Source organism: Misgurnus anguillicaudatus, chromosome 10 (genome assembly GCF_027580225.2).
Source record: "Misgurnus anguillicaudatus chromosome 10, ASM2758022v2, whole genome shotgun sequence".
Classification (NCBI taxonomy): Eukaryota; Metazoa; Chordata; class Actinopteri; order Cypriniformes; family Cobitidae; genus Misgurnus; species Misgurnus anguillicaudatus.
The window spans coordinates 5,046,366-5,071,763 of NC_073346.2; the positions used below are offsets into that span (position 1 = coordinate 5,046,366).

The 25,398-nt window shown below is 38.7% G+C and overlaps 3 long non-coding RNA genes across 3 annotated transcripts in view; 1 reads left to right on the forward strand and 2 right to left on the reverse strand.

Annotated features, from left to right (window-relative positions):
* LOC141367194 (uncharacterized) overlaps positions 1 to 25,398 on the reverse strand; it is a 35,470-nt gene that overhangs the window by 5,057 nt on the left and 5,015 nt on the right. Inside the window, exon 2 of the long non-coding RNA XR_012371418.1 lies at positions 10,225 to 10,284. This is a non-coding gene — a long non-coding RNA (uncharacterized lncRNA). The remainder of the gene's footprint in view (positions 1 to 10,224; positions 10,285 to 25,398) is intronic.
* Positions 1 to 25,398, forward strand: part of LOC141367195 (uncharacterized) — a 35,045-nt gene that overhangs the window by 4,646 nt on the left and 5,001 nt on the right. Inside the window, exons 3-4 of the long non-coding RNA XR_012371419.1 lie at positions 10,237 to 10,302; positions 21,195 to 21,283. This is a non-coding gene — a long non-coding RNA (uncharacterized lncRNA). The remainder of the gene's footprint in view (positions 1 to 10,236; positions 10,303 to 21,194; positions 21,284 to 25,398) is intronic.
* LOC141367193 (uncharacterized) lies at positions 11,442 to 14,342 on the reverse strand. The gene is made up of 5 exons (XR_012371417.1): positions 14,232 to 14,342; positions 14,091 to 14,142; positions 13,949 to 13,982; positions 13,656 to 13,724; positions 11,442 to 12,442 (listed from the first exon to the last, which is right to left on the reverse strand). It is a non-coding gene; the product is annotated as an uncharacterized lncRNA (long non-coding RNA).

Sequence of the window (25,398 nt, forward strand, 5' to 3'; positions counted from 1 at the left end):
GATTGACACCAAAAGTGGTCAACATGATGCCGAGACATTGTAGATGATAAATTGCGAAGGAATTTTTGACATCTCGAACGCTGTTCCCATGGCAACGCGTCAAACTTTACTTTTATTTCAGGCATATTTAAGCCTTTCAGTTGTATACAGTTAACTTTTAAATACTCCTTCTAGGATTTTCATGCGATTGACACGAGAAGTAGTCAACATGATGCCGAGACATTGTAGATGATAAATTGCGAAGGGATTTTTGATATCTCGAACGCTTTTCCCATGGCAATGCATCAAACTTTACTTTCATTTTTACACATATTTAAGGCTGACAGTTACATGCTGTGAACCTTTTAATACTTCTTCTAGAATAATCATGCGATTGACACCAGAAGTGGTCAACATGATGCCGAGACATTGTAGATGATAAATTGCGAAGGAATTTTAGACATCTCGAACGCTGTTCTCATGGCAACGCGTCAAACTTTACTTTAATTTCAGGCATGTTTAAGGCTCTTGGCGTGCTTAGTTGAACTTTAAATTTGGCACACACATCAGAGTTTTCAGCTGTTAAGTGTTGACAAAAACGTCAGATATAGGCGTGTCTCTTAAGTGGCTCACTAGTGCCCCTGTTTGTCTAAAATGTGGGGTTTCTTTTACCTACAGTCCCCAAATGGCTCAGAAACAACATTAAATAGCCCACTGATATTTTACCCACTTGATGCCCTTGCCCACCGTGCATCGTTTTCTCGGACGCACCGTGTAGCGGTAAAAAAACGTGCGAGGGCCCGCCATTGCTGCTTGCAGCTATATTTTGTAATTATTTCCTTGTGGTTGTAAAGAGGCCCAACAAAGGTATCAAACTGACATGTTTTTTGTGGTCTCTATATCTCAGGTCAATATCATTGACATTAAATTGATGTTGATTTGATGTCAGGAAATAAGATGTCAAATTGACGTTAAATTTATGTCAAAACAATGTCTGAAAAAGTATATTTATTATTCATTGTAAATCAATGCGACTCATGTTTAACATCTTGAAAGTTGTAATGGGGAGAGTTAAAAATGTAATAAACACGTGCAAATAAACTATTATTGTTTTTTATTATTATTATATTTTCATCACAGTGTCTAAAATATAACATTTTAAATATAAATTTGAAAAATACCATTAATAATAAAATAACATCAAGACGTTTATATGTTTCATTCATACAAGTCAGTTTGGAATATTTGATCCTGACAAAAAAGAAGCGAGGTAATCTCGCGAGATTACACGATACTGGAGAGTTTAACGGCTGTCTGCGTGATCATCGAGAAGTGCATCGAGGTAAGGAAATATCAAGTCAATAAGTCAATGTTTAAAACGCGTAACATAATTTTATTCACACATAAAATGTTGTATGACAAAAAGCACGATGCCAATTAATTGTGTTTTTCTGTAAATTGTGAACGTATCCGTTATAATGGTTTATTCGCTATTCCACGGGATGTTCCCGCCGAAATTGGACTACGGTTACATGAATATGATTGTAATATGAATATTAATCAATTAATATTATATCGGGTGTTATCAACTTAACCACACTGTTGTTTATTGCTTCAGAAAAGTACATAAATGTAAGGGCTTTTTGGACAACTGTTCGGTAGAAAAGCGTTGATATCGTAGTTCAGTCAGTTTGTCCGAGAGGTTTTACAGGCGCCACAGACACCTCTGTCAGAGTCATTTGTAAAGAGGAGCAGCACAGCAGCTGAATGAGTGCGGTCAGTTAATTAATGCTGCTTGCTTAATTTCGTGTTACTGATTAAGTGTTTATACTTAAAGTTAGATGATATGTTGGTGTTTTATGGCTCGCGGATTTGCAATAACTGCATTTATCAGGCAATCACACGTTACGTCACATGCTTATGCTTGTACCTGCGGTCGCTCGCGCTGTATCCACAATTTAAAGCAGAGAATAGACTCTGAACTCCTTTGTAAGAAAAAGTCAAGCAGTGTAAGTTTTTGGCATGTGCTATTTGAATTGAAATGAAGTGTAATGGTGTTATTTTGCTTACTTCTCTTGATGAATAATTAGCACGTTTAATGGAACTTGAAAATATTAGTTATATATAAATGTGCTCTTGTTTTCAGTGTATTTTTATAAATCTTTTGTAATGTCTTTGTTATCAGAGCCCTTCAAATTAAACATAGTGATGGTGATCTTGTCAATGCTGAGATTTTAATGCATCAACAGCCATTACATCTGTATGGATCAGGTAATGTTGTGACATGTTAACCCTGATATTTTACAGTATATACTTAAATGCAGTATGCAAGTGTATGCATTACATTCTGATAAAGGTCATCATTTATAGAATTATCTTTTACTATTGCACTAATTTTACTTTTTTATATGTTGTCAGGATTGAACAAGAAACAGACAGCAAGAGTTGTCAGGTCAGAAACGTGATGACACACAAACATATGAAACTTCACAGGTGAGCTTTTTAAAAACACCTGCTACTTGTTTCTCAGTACTGGTTTATCATTGTCATTAGGAAAATATAAGAAAATAATTCAGTATGCAATGGTCACTGTTCAGCACAGCACTTAATTTCTTCTGTATGTCACTATTCCCTCTATAGTACATGTTTCAGACCCTTCGTTTTCAATAGACAGACAGAAGTTAATTCATAGTTCAGAGTGGATGTTGATGCAAGTTTTAAAGAGGCTTCATATTGACAGACAAAATGGATCTTTGTGGTTGTGTACATAACAGCATTTATTTCTGTCTTATCTTTATTATGGCTGTGACAGTATTTTACCACCGCCATGGTAATGCACCAATTCACCACTGTGGTGCGGTGGTTTATATAATGTGTTTATGTGAGGGGGGAGGTATATATCTTTTTTATATATATATTGAAAATAAAAAATGTAAACAAAGATCATATATGATGTTTCTTAACAAACGTGTGTGTTCATAGGCGGCAATTTCTTTTTCCACCGGTGGGTGCTCATCACAACCTCCAGCTTTACTGGACACCAGGTGCTCTGGAGCGCTCAAAAGCTTTGAAGAGGTGGAAAGCAGTGCAGTCATGTTTTCGTGTGATTTTAGATGCGAATTGTAAAGTTAAAGGTAATGTTTTTTCTGTGTTTTTGATTGTGTTCATGTTTTGTGTGTAAAAAACAATATTTTTCACACAATTTACTGTATAGCGCTGTTTTCACTGTCCTCAAAACGGGCTGATGTCTTCCTTGTTCTATGAAGTCCCTCCTTCAGAATTATGTAACGAGTTCTGCTTGTGTAGTTTGTTTATTGTGTTTCGACAGCAGCTTAGCTTAGCCAGAGCTAGGGCTGCACGATTGATGGCACCTGATTGTCGCGCGCATCTCGTCGGTGAAGCTGGTTTCTTGATAAGTAATAAATCACCATCAGCTGCTTTCAGATGGAGCGCCATTTACTACACAGAGCCATAGTTCACTGACAAAAGGGGAAATAAATATCGCATTCATAATCGGCAATGATTTCACGTTTTGTCAGTAAACTACGGGTCTGTGTAGTAAATGGCGCTTCATATGAAAGTAGCTGATGGTGATTTATTACTTATCAAGGGACTTTACTGACGAAATGCGCGTGACAATCGTGTGTAATTAATTGTGCAGCCAGAGCCATTTGAGCTTAGCTGACGCCTGACATGTTCCTGTGGGCAGAGGTTAGTCATAGCTCATCATTCAACTTGGAAGTAGAGGGCTGTAGTACAAATTGGCCGTTCGCTGTAGGATTTTGTTACAGGTGGGAGCGGAGCGGAGCGCCCCTGTCGCGGGTCATGCTCCTCCTTCTGTTTCCACCCCGAGGACGTCCCAAAATGCCCCAATGACCAAACAGACAAGAGGAATAAAATGTAACAGTCTTTATTTAATTAAAAACAGGGAAAAGGGGAAGGGTTCTAAAAATGGTGAGCTTTTTGGAACTGAGGGAACAGTGATCCGAGTCACTTCTGACTCTTCACGTGGACTGCAGGTAAGTCTTCTTGACTTTCCCTCTCTCTTCGTCTCCACGTGAACTACAGGTAAGTCTTCCCGGCTTCCTCTCTTTGCGTCTCACAGGTGAACTACAAGTGAACGTTTCTAGCCTCTTTTCCTGAGCTCAGAAGGATAGATACAGGTAAGTACACTGGTAAATAAGCAGGTAAGTACACTGGGCTTGCAGCTTCGGGCGTAAGTGGTAAGTGGCTTTGGGCGTACAGGGAGGTATGCAGGTGAGTACACTGGTAAGTAGCTTTGGGCGTATTGGGAGGTATGCAGGTGAGTACACTGGTAAGTAGCTTCGGGCGTACAAGGAGGTCTACAGGTGAGTACACTGGTGAGTAGCTCTAGGCGTAGAGGGAGGTATACAGGTGCGTACACTGGTGAGTAGCTTTGGGCGTGCAAGGAGGTATACAGGTAAGTACACTGTTAGGTAGCTTTGGGCATACACAGGGGAGTATACAGGTAAGTACACTGGGCTTTAGGCGTACAGGGAGGTATACGGGTGGGTACACTGGTAAGTAGCTTTGGGCGTACACAGGGGAGTATACAGGTGGGTACACTGGTAGGTAGCTTTGGGCGTACACAGGGGAGTATACAGGTAAGTACACTGGGCTTTTAGCTTTTAGGCATACAGGGAGGTATACAGGTGGGTACACTGGTAAGTAGCTTTGCAACTTGAACTTACTGGCAAGGGAATGGGCGGATGTACAAGGCTTATCCTTCTTGACACTCTGGTGGTTGGAGCAGACGTATAGGCACACAACGACTTCTAGTCTTCCTCTCTCGAACAGACTTACGACGACCACTTAGGCGCCGACTTCAGGGCATAGGATAACACAATCCCACGATGACACAGAGCCCTTGGCTCAGACCTGCAGGCTGGCAGCAAAGACACACAATCTCTTCGACAATAACAATACTTCAAGGAACATGCAAGGAGGATTACACCACCTCTTAGCTTCAGGCAGGAAAGGGGCAGATGGAGGCACCGGGTGAGGCGGATTGTTGTTTAGACAAACGCACCCACTAGATGGGGTCACAGAGGTAGGTAGATGGAGGTGGGGGGTTGTACGGTACAGCGTGCTACAAGAGCGGGGCCAGCCATTTCACCTCAACTTTCTTTCAGACAACCAGGCAGAAGATATGGACATAGATTGACATCTGGAAACACTCGACACGTGTATAGTTATACACAACAACAGTAAGTACACTTTTTCCCCACCACAAATAGATAGATACAAGCTCTCCCTCTGCAGATGTCGAATACAATGTTCACAGCCCAGCCTTACTTGCTACAGTCGAGGCGCCACCACAGGCGGGGGGGAGTTGAATCGGTCCCAGTCGTATAGGAATAAAAGACAGCTGTCCAGTGCCACCACTCTGCTCTTCGGAAACAGGTCTCTTTCTTCAGTCTGGGAAGTGATCGCTGACAACACTGACAATACACAGCACTCCAAAAATCCAAGTGTACACTCTCACAAAATAATCACCCACCGCACTCCACGCATTCACGGTGATGAAGGTCAGGGTCACCCGTTGGGCCGTGTTCAGAGTCCTGTATCGTTCGATGACTAAGGCAGAAGACAACCATATGTAAACGTCAAGGCCACGACTACTTGAGCCCTTCCCTTCCTCGGCCGACTCCAATGTGTCAATGAATTTTCACAACAAGCTGGGGGCTAACACACTCAATCAGGGAACAAAGACAAACTAAGAGGACAGTATGGTTAATATTGCAAGTGACAGAGTGATAACAAGACAAACTCCACGTATCGCACTGTTCCTTTAACTCCTTCTTCCCTTTTTCCTTACAGATGTCCCAACCATCCAGGGCCTTGTTTATGCAGACTCATCCATCCTTTCGACATATAAGATTCCTTCAACATACACAGTAGAATCAACAGCGCATCACTGCAGTATAAATGAGTTCAGCACTTATCTTCGTCTTTATTTCAGCCCAATTCTCCCGTCTTGATTTCGCCCAGCCTACAAATCCACACAAAAGATGTCTCTCCAAACACACCATAGACCTCCGCTTCACACACAGCGATCGACGGAAAACGAGCACCCGCTTCGCTCTTCCGCGAACGCCGGAACAAACGTGGCTTTTCACTCCTTCGTTGAAGGCTACTTTTCATCTGCCATTGGCTTCTTTCATCCAGATGCTCGTCTTTACTCTTCGTTTCGTTTTTCCGGCTTGCCCTCACCCGCCCCCTTTCACAACAATCCAGCGGGCTCCCAAAGCGAACTCGTGGAACAACTGCTCTCCTTCAGTTTCTTTCACGCCCTTTTTATGGGCCTCCTCTCCTCTTCAAAGCCCAATCATCATTCGCCACACTTGCTTAACACACCTGATCCTTCTAATCCTCGATTTGTTTGCCCGGAGTTGGCCGGAACCGACCTGGTGTTTCATTAAAATTCATGCGGGTGGAAGGATCTTCGCCCTTTTTGTTCCGCCGATAAAAGTCACTCCATGACAGTTTGAAAGGGGAATATATTGCTTGGCAGTGAACTGAGAGCATAAATAATACCTTAGCTCAAACAGCAAGATTACACACTAACTAAAGTTGCGATCAGGGAAAACCGTACCTTTAATGTGAATAAACTGAGCATATGTGCTTTGCCATTTTGCTGGGTGCTAGAGCCGAGCTTCTGAGCACCCACGGGATTGGCGCCTATGTGTGTGTTTATTATAGCACTTCAAACCATGAAACAAAAAGTGAGAAACCTTATTGGGGTTATAATGTTTCCAGCAGCACTAAAAACATGTTCTGATGGTGTACGGGTAGCGCAGATTGATACTTTTTCACAACCTTGAGTGACCAAGAAAGAATATTTTGCCTTTGTTCTGCTCGAAAGCTAGTGGATCATCACTGATATCAGTTGCAAATAGCGCTCTAACTCTGAATCTCCTGGCTGTTTGCGTTCACACAAACTTGAAGATATCTCGCTGGGGGAGATTGTACTTTATATTTTTTCATAGTTTGTGACGTGCACGCAACCGCAGGGCTCTCCTGATTTTGCCAAGTGGTTGATGTCCTCAGGGCAACATTATGTTGACCTTGGGACAACATTTCAATCAACCAATCAGATTTCAGAAATAAGTTTAAAGTTGGTTTTAAGTTTAAGCTTACAACCAGGATTAGCTGTTTCTAGACCATTGTTTTTCACTTATCATGTCCATCTGATTTTAGGGTTTGGTTAGGGTTGGGGTTTGAGGTGGGTTTAGGTTTTATTTAGAAAATTGTTGTCCTTGGGTCAACACAATATGTTGCCCTGAGGACATCAACCACTTGGCAAAATCAGTTCAAGCCAACCGCAGGCCGCACTTTACCATATGTATTATGGCTCTAATCATCACTTTTAAAATGATGGCTATGTCCATGAGTTATAAAGTTAAAGTTACCACCAACCACTGTAATCCACCACCAAGCTACCATGTTGTAATGGAACCTTACAAAATATTTTGTACTTGTTTTGGATTGTATTCAGATCAAATTCTAGTTATCCTAATAATTAAGATGCAGTGTTTTGTATTTCACAATTTATGTTAAAAGGGGCTATGACTTGTTTTTTATTTTATTATGTGTTTTATTGTAGGCAGACCACCATGCAACTTGGTGAAGTCATGTGTCTTTCCAGATGCCAAAATCTGTACCCCTCAAAAAGTAAGTAAATAATAATGGTGTCCCGTGACAAAAAATGGAAACATTCTTTATTTTTAATAGTTGTACTTGGGCCAGTTTTTTGTATGTTTCTGTACTAATGAAATATGTTTTTTTAAGGACTTTATTAAATGCCATGATAGCCAAGATGAGCCTGAAGAGGAGATTTGGGAAGATGCTGTTTCATAAGTCTTTGTTTTGCCAGATTATCTGTGGTAAGTTTGTAAAATGTGTATTAAAAATAGGACAAGAACATCTCCTAATCAAAATTTTTTTATCATGTAGGGGTGTCTGCCAACGTGATGCCTTGCTGGTCTGGTTTGAGTTTGAAGTCTCTCACAGACAGTCCAGAAGGTCTGGAGTCCATCTTAGCTTTCATTGGTAAGTGACTGCATGACTGCACAAGAGGCTGTTTGACCCACACATAAGGCAAACAGTCAATGTTTGCTTTGTTTAGCATCTAAATTTGGGGCAATAAAAATATAAAGTCAATATCACCCAAGTATTCAGACCCTTTACTCAGTACTTAGTTAACGCACCTTTTGAAGCAGCAGTTACAGCCTCAGGTCTTTTTGGGTAGGATGCAGCAAACTTTGAAACACCTGGATTTGTTTGGAACCAACCCGTTCAGAAGCACCATTCACTTCCATAGTATTCTTTTATCCTGCTATGGAAGTCAATGGTGCTTCTTGTCAGTTTGGTTACAGACATTCCTCAAAATATCTTTGTGTTCATCAGAACCCTTTAAAGGACAAGTTCGGTATTTTACACTTAAAGCCCTGTTTTCAGATTGTTTATGATGAAATGGAACAGTTTTGACTGAAATTTCAACATATGCGGCTGCCCCGAGAATTTTCAGGTGTTTGTTGTTTCACCTCCCACCTCTACAATGTGTATATAGGTGCACAGGAACAATCCTTCCTAAAATGCATTAAACTTTCATTTACAAAGACGTGAAACTCTTCGAGTGGTGAGGGGTGTTCACTGATATGCTCGCACAAAAATCGCTGCGAAAGATGCTTTCCAACAGGTGTTTTAGCATTCGTTGTAAACTTGTGGACCTATTTTTTTCAAACGCCTCACACCCGTACATTCTTCCAGTTGGTGGCGATAATCCACCTTTGCCAAAAGCAAGAATATAAACAAAGTTCCCGCCGCGGAGTAATACCGTAACTCACAGCACATCTAATACAAGTCAATGGAGTTGGACAAAAACTACGATAAAACCTGTTGGAATTTTGCAGCGATTTTTGTGTGAGCATATCAGTGAACACCCCTGACCACTCGGTGAGTTTCACGTCTTTGTAAACAAAAGTTTAATGCATTTTAGGAAGGATTGTTCCTGTGCACCTATATACACATTATAGAGGTGGGAGGTGATACAAGAAACACCCGAAAATTCACGAGCCAGCATCATATGTCCAAATTCAGTCAAAACCGTTCTATTTCATCATAAACAATTTGAAAACAGGGCTTTAAGTGTAAAATACCAAACGTGTCCTTTAAGGTGTAGAAACATCAAGACCAATAGGAGACACCTGAGCTAAATTTCAGGTATTGTTGCAAAGGGTCTGAAATATGTATAATGTAAAAATGATGTTTGCAAACGTTTCAAAAAATCAATTTATGAGGAAAAATGTAAACAATTGCAGTATCATGCAAAAACATAACAAAATTGAGAAGTGAAGGGGTCTTAATACTTTCTGAATGCACCGTAGATTATCTTAATTAAAGCCCATTGTCACATTTGTAAACACAACAGCTTTCTTCCTTCATCAGACAGCTATGCTATGTTTCTAGTCAGACCATTAAAGAACACATATCTTGCCTTAATATGCAATAACTTTTTTATACATGGGCTAAAAAAACAGCATTTTTGACAATGACATAACAACATGTGGTTTGTTTTTCCTCTTTAGATGCTGTCATCATATTGTTAGTGCATGAGCCAGAATGGATGGGTGGTGGTGGCCATAAGAAGACTGTCAACTAAACCAACAACAAAATTCATATTTGCAGTAATAAATAAAATGACTTTTAAACATGTTTTTGTTTTCTTATTTTATGATTTTATTCTATATTTGGAATATTCCACTTTTGCACTACTAAGTGGAAACTGTTTGAAAGAGTGTGTTTTTATCCATAAAAGATAAATTTCAACGGTGAATCAACGTTGAAATGCCGGCTGGGATATCAAAATAGCATTAAAATGACATCAACATCATAACATCCTGATGTCAAATAGATGTAGAATTGACATCAAAATGACATCAGCAGAGGTCAAAATTTTGACATCAAATTGACATCAACACTTTGACGTCAAAATGACTTTCATTTTTGACCTATTCTGTGACGTAATTTTGACGTCGATGTTTGATGTCAAATTGATGTTAAATTGACATCAAATGCCCGCTGGGTTACTGTGCCGTTATCAGTACAATATCGCATAGCTCTTAGCCAATCAGATTCGAGAACCAGAAAGAACTGTTGTATAATATGTAATATCTAGTGATATGTTTTCTTAGATAATGCTGTAAACAAATGCTCTTTTACCTTGAATATTAGGTGGATCCACACTTTAACCATCTGTATGATAATCTGCACCCACTGGAGCTGTAAATGGTGGAGCAGGTAAGTTTCACAAGTAAACAAACTCAAATCCTATTCAGACCATTCTTGATTCCAGCAATGACAAAGTTTTCTCGTCACAATAAGACTGCATTTACATTGCAAATCTTAATGCACAGATCAGATTTTTTTGACTATATTTATTTTTTGTTCTGCTCTTTTTATATTTACATAAGACACTATTCATATCTGATATCGGTGTTACAATATTTTGCAAAACTACGGTTAATATGAGTGTCATGATTTGCACTTGAGTTTTGTATCGACTTAAGCCAGGGTCACTGCCAATTTAGGCATGTTTTAATTATGACACTTAAACAATTGTATATGTATTTCGATAAAAGTTTTTGCATTCATGGAAACATAAGTGAATCGCAGACAGCATTCTTCTTTTAAAAATGTAAAATGGCTGGAGTAGTGATGTCACTAGCTAGCTAGATTAATTTTCATTTGACCTCCCCCACAGAAAGACACATCACATCATTATATCGTTGGCTCCGCCCACTGGTGTTCAGTTTAAAGTAGTAGTTGTTGACAATCATAAAGTTGTAATAACAGTAAGATTGTGATGTCAGACAAACATTGTGCTGTTGCTGGCTGTGGGAAATTAGTGTCTTTGTAAGGGTTGCAAATAATTTAAAAATATTTATGTTTCAAAATATTGCCCCCCTACCATGAACTAAACTGGACTGTCGCAGAGACCAAGTGTAGTAGGGTACGGAGCGCTCACACTAGTCACACCAAACTTTGGAAGTACAGTATTGTTCAAAATAATAGCAGTACAATGTGACTAACCAGAATAATCAAGGTTTTTAGTATATTTTTTATTGCTACGTGGCAAACAAGTTACCAGTAGGTTCAGTACCCAGACAGCACACATACATCTGGCCGACGTTGTGCCGACTTTCAAAGTTCCATCGGCAAGATGTCGCTCAGGGAGCGTTTGCTCATTGGGAAGATGTCGTCTAGATGTCGGCATCTCGTCGCAAATGCCCTCGGGCCGATGTTTAAACGATGCAATTTCAGCCGCTCTGCACGGGCTTTACCGGGCATTTATTTATTAATTTAAACCTTTATTCATTCACATTTATTCAGAATAATGTGCTTCTGTGCAATAACAACTAAAAACAAGTACACCACTGTCAATAACCGTTGCAAATTTATTCATTTGACGAATATAACACATAAACTACTTGGATAAATCAGTAACAGAATATTTAGATGTGTCACACATAAATGACATATTCTGTAACTATTATACACTGCTATACTACTGTGTAAACGTTTTTAAACACTTAACTAAAATATTTCTTATAACCTTCAAAATAATATACTCTTAAGGTATATGATTCAATTACGTTTGTGGACAAAAATATAGTCTCAACATATACATTTATTTTAATTGAGAACTAAAATTTAATTTAAAACTTTTTTTTTCAAATTACTTGGACAAAATGATAAAATAAACAAGTAATTCAAGCCCATAATACATGGAAATTTCTTAAAAAATATCGCAGGGTAAGATCTCAAAAAATTACTGAAAAAACCCAAGGGTATATATGTCAAATTCTAGGCAAAGGGTGGCTGCATTTGAAATGCTAAAATATAACAGTTTGGATTTCAGAAGTTTTAGTCTCAAGATAATTCACATATGTTGTACAAATGGGACACAGCCTGTGAAAACCCAGCAAAGTATTTCTTTGTGACTTACTGTTTTCTACATAAAATCATCCTACACAATACAGAAAACATTCTCTGAAAATATAATCTTGACATCTTCAATACTGACTGAGTAAGGTCATGCCAAAGACTGAACTCAATGTTAAATCAGTAAATTCAAACTTTAGATGTCATTAGATGTTAAGACAGTAGCCTGGATTTCATATACAAGGTCACATATTTATGTATCTTAGAAATATATTGTAAATAATAATGTGCATGTACATAACCAAAACATTTAACCATAAAACATTCTCGTCAGGTCTTCTGTCTTTGTTTCCTACACTTGTCTCTGCAAACAGCGCCTTTAGACCTTAGAGGTTGCTCTTTGTTGCCTCTGTTTCCTGTCCCGAACACCGCCTTTTAAACATCTGGACACCACTTCTTCCTCTCCATGGTTCCTCTTTTGTTGCTTTAGGATCACCTGAAATGGAAACATCCAAAAAAATTATTAATCATACGATCACATTTTTATACTTAAATTTAGGTGCCTATGGCAAACATGAACAATCGTGTATATTGGATAGATAATCAAAAAGGTCCACAAAGCATACAGTACTTTATGTAAGCATATAAAACATCTGGTCTACTGTGTTGGTGCATTCCTGAATGTGTCTGGCTGTGCATTATAAGCAGTGTTAATTCTTCATTGTATCCTCAGCTATACTTAAAATAAGTGCTATAGGAGGAATTAATGCAAATGTCTTAAAAATTATACATTTTATTGTGAAAGATATCTAAAGATAACAGTCACCCACTTGCTTACCACCAAACTGTGTTGAACAAGTGCTTGCATCAGTGTTCGTGTAATCGAGTAAAGTATAACCTTATTCACACAGCACTTTGGTCCCAGAAAATATCCATAAAATTGGCAGACAGGCATTTGTGTGAAGGCAAACATGTGCTGTAGATGTTCTGGGATTGTTCCAGGAAAGAGGACCTAGTACCATTACCGTAACATACCTGGAAAGCCCTCTTTATGAATGAGATGCAGAAACAATGGCGTAGTTTTTAAGTTATGGTTCAGCTCTTTAAAACAAGGGTTTTACAAAGGTCGGCAAACTGTACTGAAGCAGAGAGATCAGGGAGCTCGTCACTATCCACGCTGAAGCAGAGATCATTTAGCAGCATAACAGTTCTAGCGTGTCAGGCGCTCACATGAGCTTATATTAAACAAAATACATGTGCGTCATCGCAACAAGATATACCGTTCAGCTCTTTAAAACGGGGGTTTAAATGAACATTTACATTCACGATGAGAAATGTCTGCAAACTGGACTGGGACAGAGTTCAGGGAGTTTCAAATATCCACTTTGAAATTGGGTTAATTCATGTGCATACTAGAACAGCGCATCACACATTCCATTATAGTCTTATCATAAACAAAAATGCAGTCTTCTGCAGAGAGAAATAACCAATAATAACAAACCTTCAGACACTGTGAATAAAACCTATCAAGTGCAGGACTTTAAACACATCATGTGTCTTTACGGCATAAACACAGATTCCGGAAAATCATTGAGAGTGTGAATGAACCAAAAATCAAATGGTCCTGGACCAAGTTTAAGTATAATATGAATGGGCCCTTCTTCAATGTATCGTGTCTAACAGATACCAAGTAGCAAAGTTTGTCTCACCTGTGGGCCACAACACTTAGTTCTGTCCTAGTATACGCCTTAGTCCTCTGTCTAGATCTCACCCAAACACTGTAAACGGAGCACAACAGAAATGTTAATTTGTAAGTAGAAATGATAAGTGGACCCAGATTTGTTCCAGAATGTATTAAATGAAATTAACATGCTCTGCTTTGTCTAAGATAAAGGATAAAATGCACCGTTAAATAAAAGACATTTTAAAAGGGTTGAGTTGTCTGAACCAAGTCATCTTGTTGCTTTGAAAGCACAATGAAAGACATGTAAAGCTATCTTACCTTGAAATAAAATTTGACATGGACTACTGAAAATCTAATGAATGAAAAAGACAAAAAATAATATATTATGCACAAACGTTAAAAACAACATTGCAGTATAGTGCTTAGTATAATGTGTTTTAAATAAGTAAATTCAACTTACATTATTTGTATAGTATATATCAGTACAGTGACATGCACAAGTTTGGGCACCCCTGGTAAAAAAATTATGTTAATATAAACATTTAAGCGAGGGGAAGATGAAATGATCTCCAAAAGGCATAAAGTTAAACATGAAACGCACATGATTACCACTGTATGTAGTCCAGTGCTGGCATCGTCTGAAGTCCTTGCAAGGGCCGATGTCATCTTTCAATTTGTGTTAGGTCATCTGACAGAGGCAGGATCCAGACTGCAGCTCCAATAATTGCTAGTAGAAATTGAAAAGCAAATTGAGAAAATTTGCATGACTGCTATTCATAGCTTTTTAGGTTGTGGATAGTTGTGATTATTAAGTTATTTATAACCTGAGGCAATGGTTAGTGAATGCAATTATGTGTATGCTAGACTTAGAGCTGTTGCGTTTGGTTGATAGAATCGGGGGTGTCAATTTCAACGTCGATAATTAGTCAACATAAATATTGTGTCATCACGACAAAAATATAGTCTTTTCCCCTTTGACATGGCAGATTTAAATGCAGATTAACATTCACAATGAGAAATATCTGCAGACTGGACTGAAGAAGAAATCATGGGGCTCGTCACTATCAGCTACGAACATTCACCAGCATAACAAAACAGCATGTAACGTAGTGCTTCCCAATCCTGGTCCTCGAGCACCCCCTCCCAAAAACTTATTTAAAACACCTGATTCAAGTTATCAGCCTCTTTTCAAAATGGTAAACATGTCTCCCTAACAAGCTGATGGGTTAAATAAGGAGACATCTAAAACTTTTTGGGAGGGGGTGCTCGAGGACCAGGATTTGGAAGGACTGGTGTAACGCACTCCGTTATGATCTTATCATAAACAAAAAAATACACGTGTGGTTTCTCTCGAGAGAAATCACGGATAAGCAAACTACAGATGCTACAAAAAAAAACTAACAAGTGCAAGACTTTAAATATGTCATGTCTTTATGGCATGTGTGTGAAAGCACAAACAAATTCAGAAAACTATTGGCAGCGTGAATGAACCAAAATCAAATAATCCCGAACAACTCCCTTATGTGTTCTCTGTATTTTTTCCATAATGTGTGTGTGAAAAGGGCTACAGACATTAACCATTCATTGAAAGCAAGTTGTCCATTGAACCTTAAATGTCCTTGTCAGTATCGGGAAAGCGGTCCTGACACAAATATACTCGTCATAAGAGATGTACGGCGTACTGTCTCGACTAAACATATGGAGTCCTTCTTTAGGATCTCTGACTGCCGCACTCTGATGTTGTTCACCTGGCGTGTAACACAACAACCCAAATTGTCTTCATTATCCAAGGCACCTGCACAAAAACATTGAGAACACAAGCACCATGGAAGCAGTGAGTGTGCGTCTTACCTACACCTGATGTAGCGTGTACATGCCGGGCGATGGAGGCCCCGGTGATCCCAACATAGCATCCGGTCTCATGAAGGGGGAGCAGTTATAAGTGGTTATCTCAAAAGCCTGAGGCAATGTGGGGGGAGAAGTGCTGGCTCGTGTCTTCCACTGTCGGTTTGCTGGCATTGGAGAGAATCTCATCTGGATAGGCCGCATCCTAGATGTACATGCCCTGCACAGAGAAACAGATGGCTTAGAGGTGGCATGTCCTTTCTCCGATAAAACTAATATGACAGTATGGTTAAGATCAAAAACACAGCTGGTTAAAAACAACTTACAGCAAATGATGTTGTGATCTGTTTTGCAAAGACATAAAACATAACAATTGAATATTACAGATTTACATAAAAGATTTCCAGTTACACCCACTAAAATGTCTTGAGGTGTCTGTCAGTGAAATACTTACACAGCAGTGCCAATGACCTGTTTACACACAAGAAGAGAGGAAAGATATATAAGGAAAATATTAGCTAAGGAAAAAAGCAAGAAATGTACTCAGTCATTTCCAGCCCTTGATGTGTTTAAAATACACAGTATGGCAAATGACTATGATATGAAACACCTGTTCATTAAATCACTGTACATTTCATACATCTGACATACAATAATGTAAATCAGATTGCACTGTGCATAACCAAATGGTTCTCAAAGTATCTGAACTAACTTACATAATGTCAATGTAAACATCTCTTGTTTGTTTTGTTTTTAAATTTGCTGCCATTGTGAGCACTCAAACTATCATACAGATCATAATAATACACTTTATACAGTAACTAAAACTGCTTGATCATTTAAACTTGATCATTTAAACACCAAACAAACACTCATAAAGAAATTAAACAACCAAAATTACTATGTTATTGAAGTCAATTATATAATCATCGATAATCATCCTCATATTTTTCCTAAAATTTAAATTACCTCAGAATACTTCCAACTGCTGTTCAGAAAAGCAATGGCCATCTGCCTATATTAAGTGCATCGTTTATATAGCAACAAAAACACAATACTGAACACGTGAAAGGTATTTAGCTTGATTTCAAGTACCACATTTTTGTCATAGTATAAAAAACTAGACGAGAAATGACATTTCAACGTTAACATTACCTCTAGTCGGTCAGACTATACATAACAACAAGCTGACACGTATTGTTTTACAGAAACACTTTAGAACAACAAAAATTAATGGAAATTATAATACACAAACATGTTTGCAAAAATGCCAAGTCTGAATAGCGCTGCAAGTACTACAAATGTTACTAACTATGACTTTATTTGATGTGCTGTAGTAGACGGAGTGCCTTATATTAACTTTTAAGAGTCACGGACATTTAATATAAGATTTTTGTCGAAAACTTACCTGAACCACGGACGTTTGCGAAGTCAGCTCTAGGCTTGCCGCGATGGTCGGTGAAACGGTGATAACCGGTGCTTCAGCCTCTCACCGGTTAGATCACTTGCCCACCGCGACACCGTCTTTAACCGTCGTTTTGATATTTTCGTGTAATTAAATCATTTAGTTTCGTTAGAGAGAGCAAACACTTACAACTGAATGTGTCTGCAGACTGAATTTAGCGGAGCTGAACGCGCGTCACGTCACAGAGCAGCAGGTGTCAGATTTCATTTATTCCTGTCAGAGTGTGCGAGGCGAGCTGACTGACCAGACGAAGGCAGAAGCCGCGTGGTTACTCGTTTTTGTTATAATATACATATATGATGTTTAATATAACCGAGATCGTTTTGTTCTTGTGTTTTTCATCAAGAAAAATAATAAACCCATCATTGATCATTCAAGCAGCGCTTTATGGAGAAGTAGCCGGTTGCTCTGCTTGGGACTGGCGGGTTCTGTGCGAATTACCTGGGCACATTAACTTAAGCACTTAAATAAACCAGCTGTTGCACTCGCATTGCACGCAAATTCATACGCGATTTAACGCAGCGTACGCAAGCACTGCATTTAAACAGTTGCGTAATTCAAAAGTGAAAGTAAAATGTGCACGTCTGCATGCGCATTTATAAGCCCCTCCCACCCGGTGAAACCGGGATCACCGGGGTTGTGACGCGCCGATTAACAGGTGAGAAAATTCTGTCACCGCGGCAACCCTAGTCAGCTCCCGCACTTTTTCCTTGTTCATGGCAAGACGAGACTGGAGTGGCTTCTCTGGGTTAAGAAATATATCGCCATCTGTTGGTTTGGCATGCCCATGACAATGCTTCATACCGGGGTTTTGCGTGTTCGAGTTGACGTGGAATTGTTATTTTTTTATGAAGGAGGGGAACACAAAACAATGATACGTGTTAAACAAGCCAATAATCCCTTATTTTTCCTCACTTTCCCCAGTTGCATTTTCTCTAACTTACTTGAGTATTAACGGCGGCTGGCAACCAGCGTATGTACATTACTGCCCCCTTCTGCTTCGTAATAATGGAACTTAGCAGCTGTGTGTCATTAAAAGCAAAGAAGGCGCTGCTATTTTATTTATTTTACTTGTATATTATATTAAAACATTTACATTTACTTAACGGATTCCATTTTTCTTCACTTATTATCATTTACTTAGTTCTTGTACATACTTACACCCATAATGTCGCCTTTGCTCTGGTGGTTGCAAAGGGTGGAAGAACTGGGCACGCACCAACAGAGAGAAGCGCGGCATCGGCCTCCGGTATAGTTATCCGACCCAAAGCCGATGTAACAGACAAGCTTGATGAGCGGGAAATACCGTTGACTTGATTGAAGATTTGGCCAATGCGTGGCCGATACTTATTAGATGTTTCAAATAAGGAGGCCGACGTACGCTCTTGAGCCGACGGCGGGCAGACGTACGTGTGCTGTCTGGGTAGATTCTCAGAAAACAAACAAGACCCAGCATTCATGATATGCACGCTCTTAAGGCTGTGCAATTGAGCAATTAGTTGAAAGGGGTGTGTTAAAAAAAATAGCAGTGTCTACTGTGGGATTTGAATGTCATATGTTTTATTAATATTGTATTTAGAAGTGTTTTCAAAAATCATTATAGTACGCTGAAGTAAAAAATTGTTTGTGTTTGTCTGAGAGAGTGGAAAGTTACTGAGAGGAAGCAGCCTCTGTGTTTGCAAAAGTTGCAAGGTCGTGGTTGGATTAGTCAGGAATGTGCAGCTGGCAACGATCAAGATAAAGAGCGAGGCTTAAAGAAGAAAAGCAGACAGATAACCATGTTATTAACCAATGCTTTAATGTTCACAGGATAAAATATGCAATATATTTCTTACTTAATCAGTATTAATCATTTAATAATTGATGTAATAAAGAAAAGATGTTGTCTTTGATAAATGTGTATTAACCAATGCAATGAAGGTTGCATACAGAATAACCTAATGGGGGCATGGCAGCTTAACCTTGAAGAACAGAATCTCCTGGGCTTGTTCTTTGTGTGTGTGTGTGTGTGTGTGTGTGTGTGTGTGTGTGTGTGTGTGTGTGTGTGTGTGTGTGTGTGTGTGTGTGTGTGTGTGTTTTCTTCCCTGACAGGTGTTTTTTAATAATGATTAAAGTGTTTTGCTTAGAAGTAATATTGCAGTAAAAGATTTAATATGTGTTTATCTATCTATAATGTGTGCCTTATTCATATAACCAATTTTACGAATAATGAAATGATGTCATGATATTGAAATGTGTTTTACATAATAATCACTTTCATCTTACAGCTTATGTTTTTTATGAATAAATTAATGTTTTATTAATGTTTTGTTTTTAAGAAAGCATTATTATATTCTATGTGAAGTCAATCATATGTGAAGTGGAGGAGTACTGGGGAGGAAGTGACGGACTGCATGGCTCTCAGGGATGAGCGGAGAACAGTTTGTTTTTTCTTTGTCTATGTGTGTCTATCTTCTCCTGCAGGCTAAAACTTGGTGTGGTGATGGAGTCAGATGTACGAGGGGAACGGCCTTTGTGGGTGGAGATTCTAAGAAGAAAGATCGACGTCATATATTTTATAAATATGCATGTTACTTTTTGAGCTGGTTGTTCATTGCTTGAGATGACCAAGCGCGCCGTAAAACTTTTTCATATCTGATCAATAAATAACTTAATTTTAATACCGTGTCTTTCCTCTAATTATGAACATGCAATGGACGCCTTAAAGTCCAACACTACCTTTAACTGTACAAACTCAAAACTATTTTGTACAAACATTCTTTTTTTCTGGGATTTAGCAATCCTGTGAATCACTAAAGTAATATTTAGTTGTATGACCACAGTTTTTTAAAACTGCTTGACATTTGTGTGGCATGGAGTCAACCAACTTGTGGCACCTCTCAGCTGTTATTCCACTCCATGATTCTTTAACAACATTCCACAATTCATTCACATTTCTTGGTTTTGCTTCAGAAACAGCATTTTTGATATCACCCCACATGTTCTCAATTGTATTAAGGTCTGGAGATTGGGCTGGCCACTCCATAACATTAATTTTGTTGATTTGGAACCAAGACTTTGCCCGTTTACTAGTGTGTTTTGGGTCATTGTCTTGTTGAAACAACCATTTCAAGGGCATGTCCTCTTCAGCATAGGGCAACATGACCTCTTCAAGTATTTTTACATATGCAAACTGATCCATGATCCCTGGTATGCGATAAATAGGCCCAACACCATAGTAGGAGAAACATGCCCATATCATGATGCTTGCACCTCCATGCTTCACTGTCTGCACTGTGTACTGTGGCTTGAATTCAGAGTTTGGGGGTTGTCTCACAAACTGCCTGTGGCCCTTGGACCCAAAAAGAACAATTTTACTCTCATCAGTCCACAAAATGTTCCTCCATTTCTCTTTAGGCCAGTTGATGTGTTCTTTGGCAAATTGTAACCTCTTCTGCACATGCCTTTTTTTTAACAGAGGGACTTTGCGGGGGATTCTTGAAAATAGATTAGCTTCACAAAGACGTCTTCTAACTGTCACAGTACTTACAGGTAACTCCAGACTGTCTTTGATCATCCTGGAGGTGATCATCGGCTGAGCCTTTGCCATTCTGGTTATTCTTCTATCCATTTTGATGGTTGTCTTCCGTTTTCTTCCACGTCTCTCTGGTTTTGCTCTCCATTTTAAGGCATTGGAGATCATTTTAGCTGAACAGCCTATCATTTTTTGCACCTCTTTATAGGTTTTCCCCTCTCCAATCAACTTTTTAATCAAAGTACGCTGTTCTTCTGAACAATGTCTTGAACGACCCATTTTCCTCAGCTTTCAAATGCATGTTCAACAAGTGTTGGCTTCATCCTTAAATAGGGGCCACCTGATTCACACCTGTTTCTTCACAAAATTGATGACCTCAGTGATTGAATGCCACACTGCTATTTTTTTTAACACACCCCTTTCAACTAATTCAACTGGTTGCCCAATTGCACAGCCTTGGGAGCGTGAATGCTGGGTCTCGTTTGTTTTCTGGGGGTCTGCTGAACCTACTGGTAACTTGTTTGCCACGTAGCAATAAAAAAATATACTAAAAACCTTGATTATTCTGGTTAGTCACATTGTACTGCTATTATTTTGAACAATACTGTAAAACATACTTTGGTATGATACAGTGCATAGTGTGAGTACCCCATAATTTTACCGTAAACCATGCAGCTCCTTAGAGCTTATTTCTATGTATATTTAAAACATTCCTCATTCTCTTGTGATTATGTTTGTAGGTTTCTGAATTGATGTCAGATGCAAAGCAGAAGCTTATTTTCTTCCAGTTTGGCTGCATTGTGGAAAAATGCTGGAAACTAAAATGCAGGTGACATTCTTTTGTTTATTGAAGCTATGACAAATCATTTGTTATTGATTGTACTGCCTGTTTAGTTAATGTTTTATACAGTGTAACTGTTCCTAACAGGGTTATTATAGTTTTAAAAAATATATTAGTTTTTATTTTTATTTCGTTTTGTAATTTGTTATTTTATTTCAGTTTAGTTTTAGTTCTTTTTAGTGGTGCATAAATAGTTTTTATTTCGTTTCTATTTTTCAAAAATCATTACTTTTAGTTTTTATTTAGTTTTAGTCTTTAGCATAATATCATGCACTCTTAAAAACAAATGTGTTAAAAACAACACATAAGTGTTGATTCTGGGACAACACACTAACTGCGTTGTCCCAGAATTCACCCATCTCTGTGTTATTATTGAAACAACACATTTTGTGTTACTTTTAACACAACATGTGTTATATTTTAACACAAAATGACACATAATGTGTTAAAATTACACATAATGTGTGTTGGACCTTAAGGGTCCATTGCATGTTCATAATTGGAGGAAAGACACGGTATTAAAATTAAGTTATTTATTGATCAGATATGAAAAAGTTTTACAGCGCTGGGTCATCTCAAGCAATGAACTACCAGCCCAAAAAGTAACATGCATATTTATAAAATATATGACGTCGATCTTTCTTCTTAGAATCTCCACCCACAAAGGCCGTTCCCCTCGTACATCTGACTCCATCACCACACCCAATCTGTTAGGGAAGAAATGATACACACACAAAGAACAAACACAGGAGGTTCTGTTCTTCAAGGTTAAGCTGCCATGTCTCCATTAGGTTATTCTGTATACAACCTTCATTTCATTGGTTAATACACATTTATCAAAGACAACATCATATCTTTATTACATCAATTATTCAATGATTAATACTGATTAAGTAAGGAATATATTGCATATTTTATCCTGTGAATATTAAAGCATTAGTTAATACATGGTTATCTGTCTGCTTTTCTTCTTTAAGCCTCGCTCTTTATCTTGAATGTTGCCACCTGCAAATTCCTCACTAATCCAACCACGACCTTGTAACTTTTGCAAACACAGAGGCTGCTTCCTCTCAGTAACTTTCCACTCTCTCAGACAAACACAAACAATATTTTACTTCAGCATACTATAATGATTATTGAAAACACTTCTAAATACAATATTAATAAAACATATGACATTAAAATCCCACAATTCCCTCTCTTGACCTCTGAAAGAGGTCACACATTTTCTCCTTCATCATTCTCTAGGTTCTGTAGGCCTAATAGGGGCATGCTGTATGGGGGTGGATTTTCTTTTTTCTCTATTGCAGACACTATCAGCCTGTTACACAGGGATCTGAGACAGGGGATACAACAACATCCACAAGTGACCAGTATGGCCACAAATACTCCAATTGAGACCACTATAGATGTTCATAAATCAAAGGTGTATGATGTCGTTTAATTTTTATTTATTATTATTATTTTTTTTTGTGTGTGTGTAATTTAATTCAATTCCCCCATGTCTCTGTACACACGAATCTTGTGATGTAGTTTCGGACCTTTTGTCAATTTTCAGATTACCTCCATTGCTAATACCAAATATTATGGTGATTATAATTGCAGCTATAACCCCTAGGGCCCACAGAACCTTCCAATCTCCATATAGCTTCATCCCTGTGGAAAAAATACACTTATGCCTATTGGCTAATACTCAAATAACAATCATAAGTTCAAAAAGGAAAAAGAAAATTAAAATGTAAAATTAATACTGTAAAATTTTATAAGAAACTTAGAAATTAAATTCAAAAGGAAACATTGAAATGTAAGATTATATAAGAAACTTAAGAAATTCGAAATTCGAAGGTCAATATGGTATATAGCTACCCAGATTATAATGAATAAACAGTAATTGTGATGTTCAGGTCCCTGAACACTTCTGTCAGGATTTCCAGCACTTTGACTTTGTGGAAATCCACTTTATCCAGGCCACACCCCAGCCGGGGAGTGGATACACTTGTTATGTTTTCTTTCTCACACCACTCTCTCATACATCTGAGGCTGTGGGTAAAATTCTCATATATTGGTAAATCAGTACAGTTTTGTTTTGTTATTAAATGAAAAATCAATCTGCCGTCGTCCTCATGGATAACTGTACATTCACCTGTGTGTTTGTTCTGTCTTACAACCTTTTGTGTACCGTACTTCGCTTTGAATTGTACGGCTATACCTGCTCCGTAGGCACAATCTATGCAGTGTGCTAAAGGTTCTGTTGCTGGGCTAGGAAAAAATGTCACCTTTTTTATGCACAATTTTACAGAGTGTTTGTTGACTTTGTTGTTGGTGTTGTGTGAGTGTTACCCCTGATGTTTCACTTCCTGTTTGTTCTCTCTGTATTCCAGCTGATTTACTTTCACTTTCACTTTCAACACTCTCCCTCTCTTGGACCTGAGTCCTCAGGTCCACACCGATTTCTGTGAGAGACCTGCTGGGAGAATCACATGGAACACAAGAAGAGAGATGGAACCAGGTGTCGACTTCGCCCTGTAGCTGAACACAATGTTAGGTTTTTGCTTTTACTCTCGGTAGCCTGGACCGTCTCGGTTCGGCCCAGCACCGTCTGAACACCTTCACTTTCACTCAATCATCATTTGTAACAGCTTGGTCGTTGTCCCGGTGTCGTGTAGCCTGGCAGGAAAAATGTTTAATCATAGCAGTTAGTTTGTAGAAATAAACATCATCAGTTAGTGGCAGGATTGGATCCTACACCAAGGCGTTCCGTGGGCCTGGAAACTGTCGACCTGTAAGCAATTCAAAGGATGTGAAACCAGAAATCCTGTTAACAGAAGAGCGAATAGACATTAATGCAATTGGTAATGCCTCAAGCCATGTTATTTTTGTCTGTGCACAGATTTTGTCAAGTCAAGTTTTAATGTCAAAGTCAGGTTCATTATTTCAGCTTTGCTCTGTCATTGGGGCGATGAGCAGCCCCGAAACTATATGTCAATTCCAGTGCGTGTTTGTCAGTTTGTCAGATCTAACTTTGTCTTGGGAAACCATGGTTGGGGATATAAGTGATTTATTAGGCAGTTGACAACAACCACTTCATTAGGTACCTTCACAGCCTGTATTATGTGTCAGGCTTCGCTAGCATTTATTATAGGCCGGCCTTTCCTGGTTTCAAACCCACCTATCTGCCATATGGCAGTTCCATATATACTGTACCAATCACATATGCATAGTCACTATAAATAATCACCCTCTCTTCACCAGTGTAGTGCAAGGCTTTGATAACAGCTATCATTTCAGCTGTCTGTGCTGACTGCTTACCGTTCAACCTACCACTCAGTCTTGTTACAAAAGCATTTTCAACCTGTTCAACAACTGCAAAACCTGCCTTTAGCATACCATCTGAGGCTCTAAAACAAAGCCATCCATAAATAACGTGATTACCGGTGGGGGAGTTGGCAGTGGTGTTGTAAACAACTTATGTCTAATTTTGTTTGCTTTTTCCGTCAATGGTATGCAGTCATATGGCTCACCCTCAGTAATCAGGTCAGTCAAGTTTACACCCTCATGGACATAATTTCAGGTTTGGCTGGCCAGGATTTTTTGGTAAACTTTATCTAAGACACCGTTTTATATATTGGTACATACCTTGTTATCTATTGGTTGTTGTTTATAAGCCCCCCAAAAAAATATAAAAAAAATAACATAAGTCTCTGGTCCTGGATCAGACATAAGGCTCTATCTCTCCATAGTTTAATTAGCCATTCATTTGTGCCCCATCCGTCCGGGGGCACATTACAACATTGACAGGTCATTGTAATTTCTAGGTCCCTATCTATTATTAACTGGTGTGTTGGAGGAATACAGAAATGCGTGCGAACTAGACTGGTTTGCTACCTTATAGGGTAGTGATTTGTTGATAGTCACTTTTTAATTTTACCACAAACCCATTATCTCCACCGTTGTTGAAACTTTTTTTTTTTTTTTTTTTTTTTACGGTGGACTATTTAGGCCCATTATCCACTAGGGCTCTAAGTGGTCCATGAGAGGTCCAGCCATTCCTTTCATGGTGGGTTCCTGTGTGCCCCGTCATTCATCCGCATCACTCCCTTTGG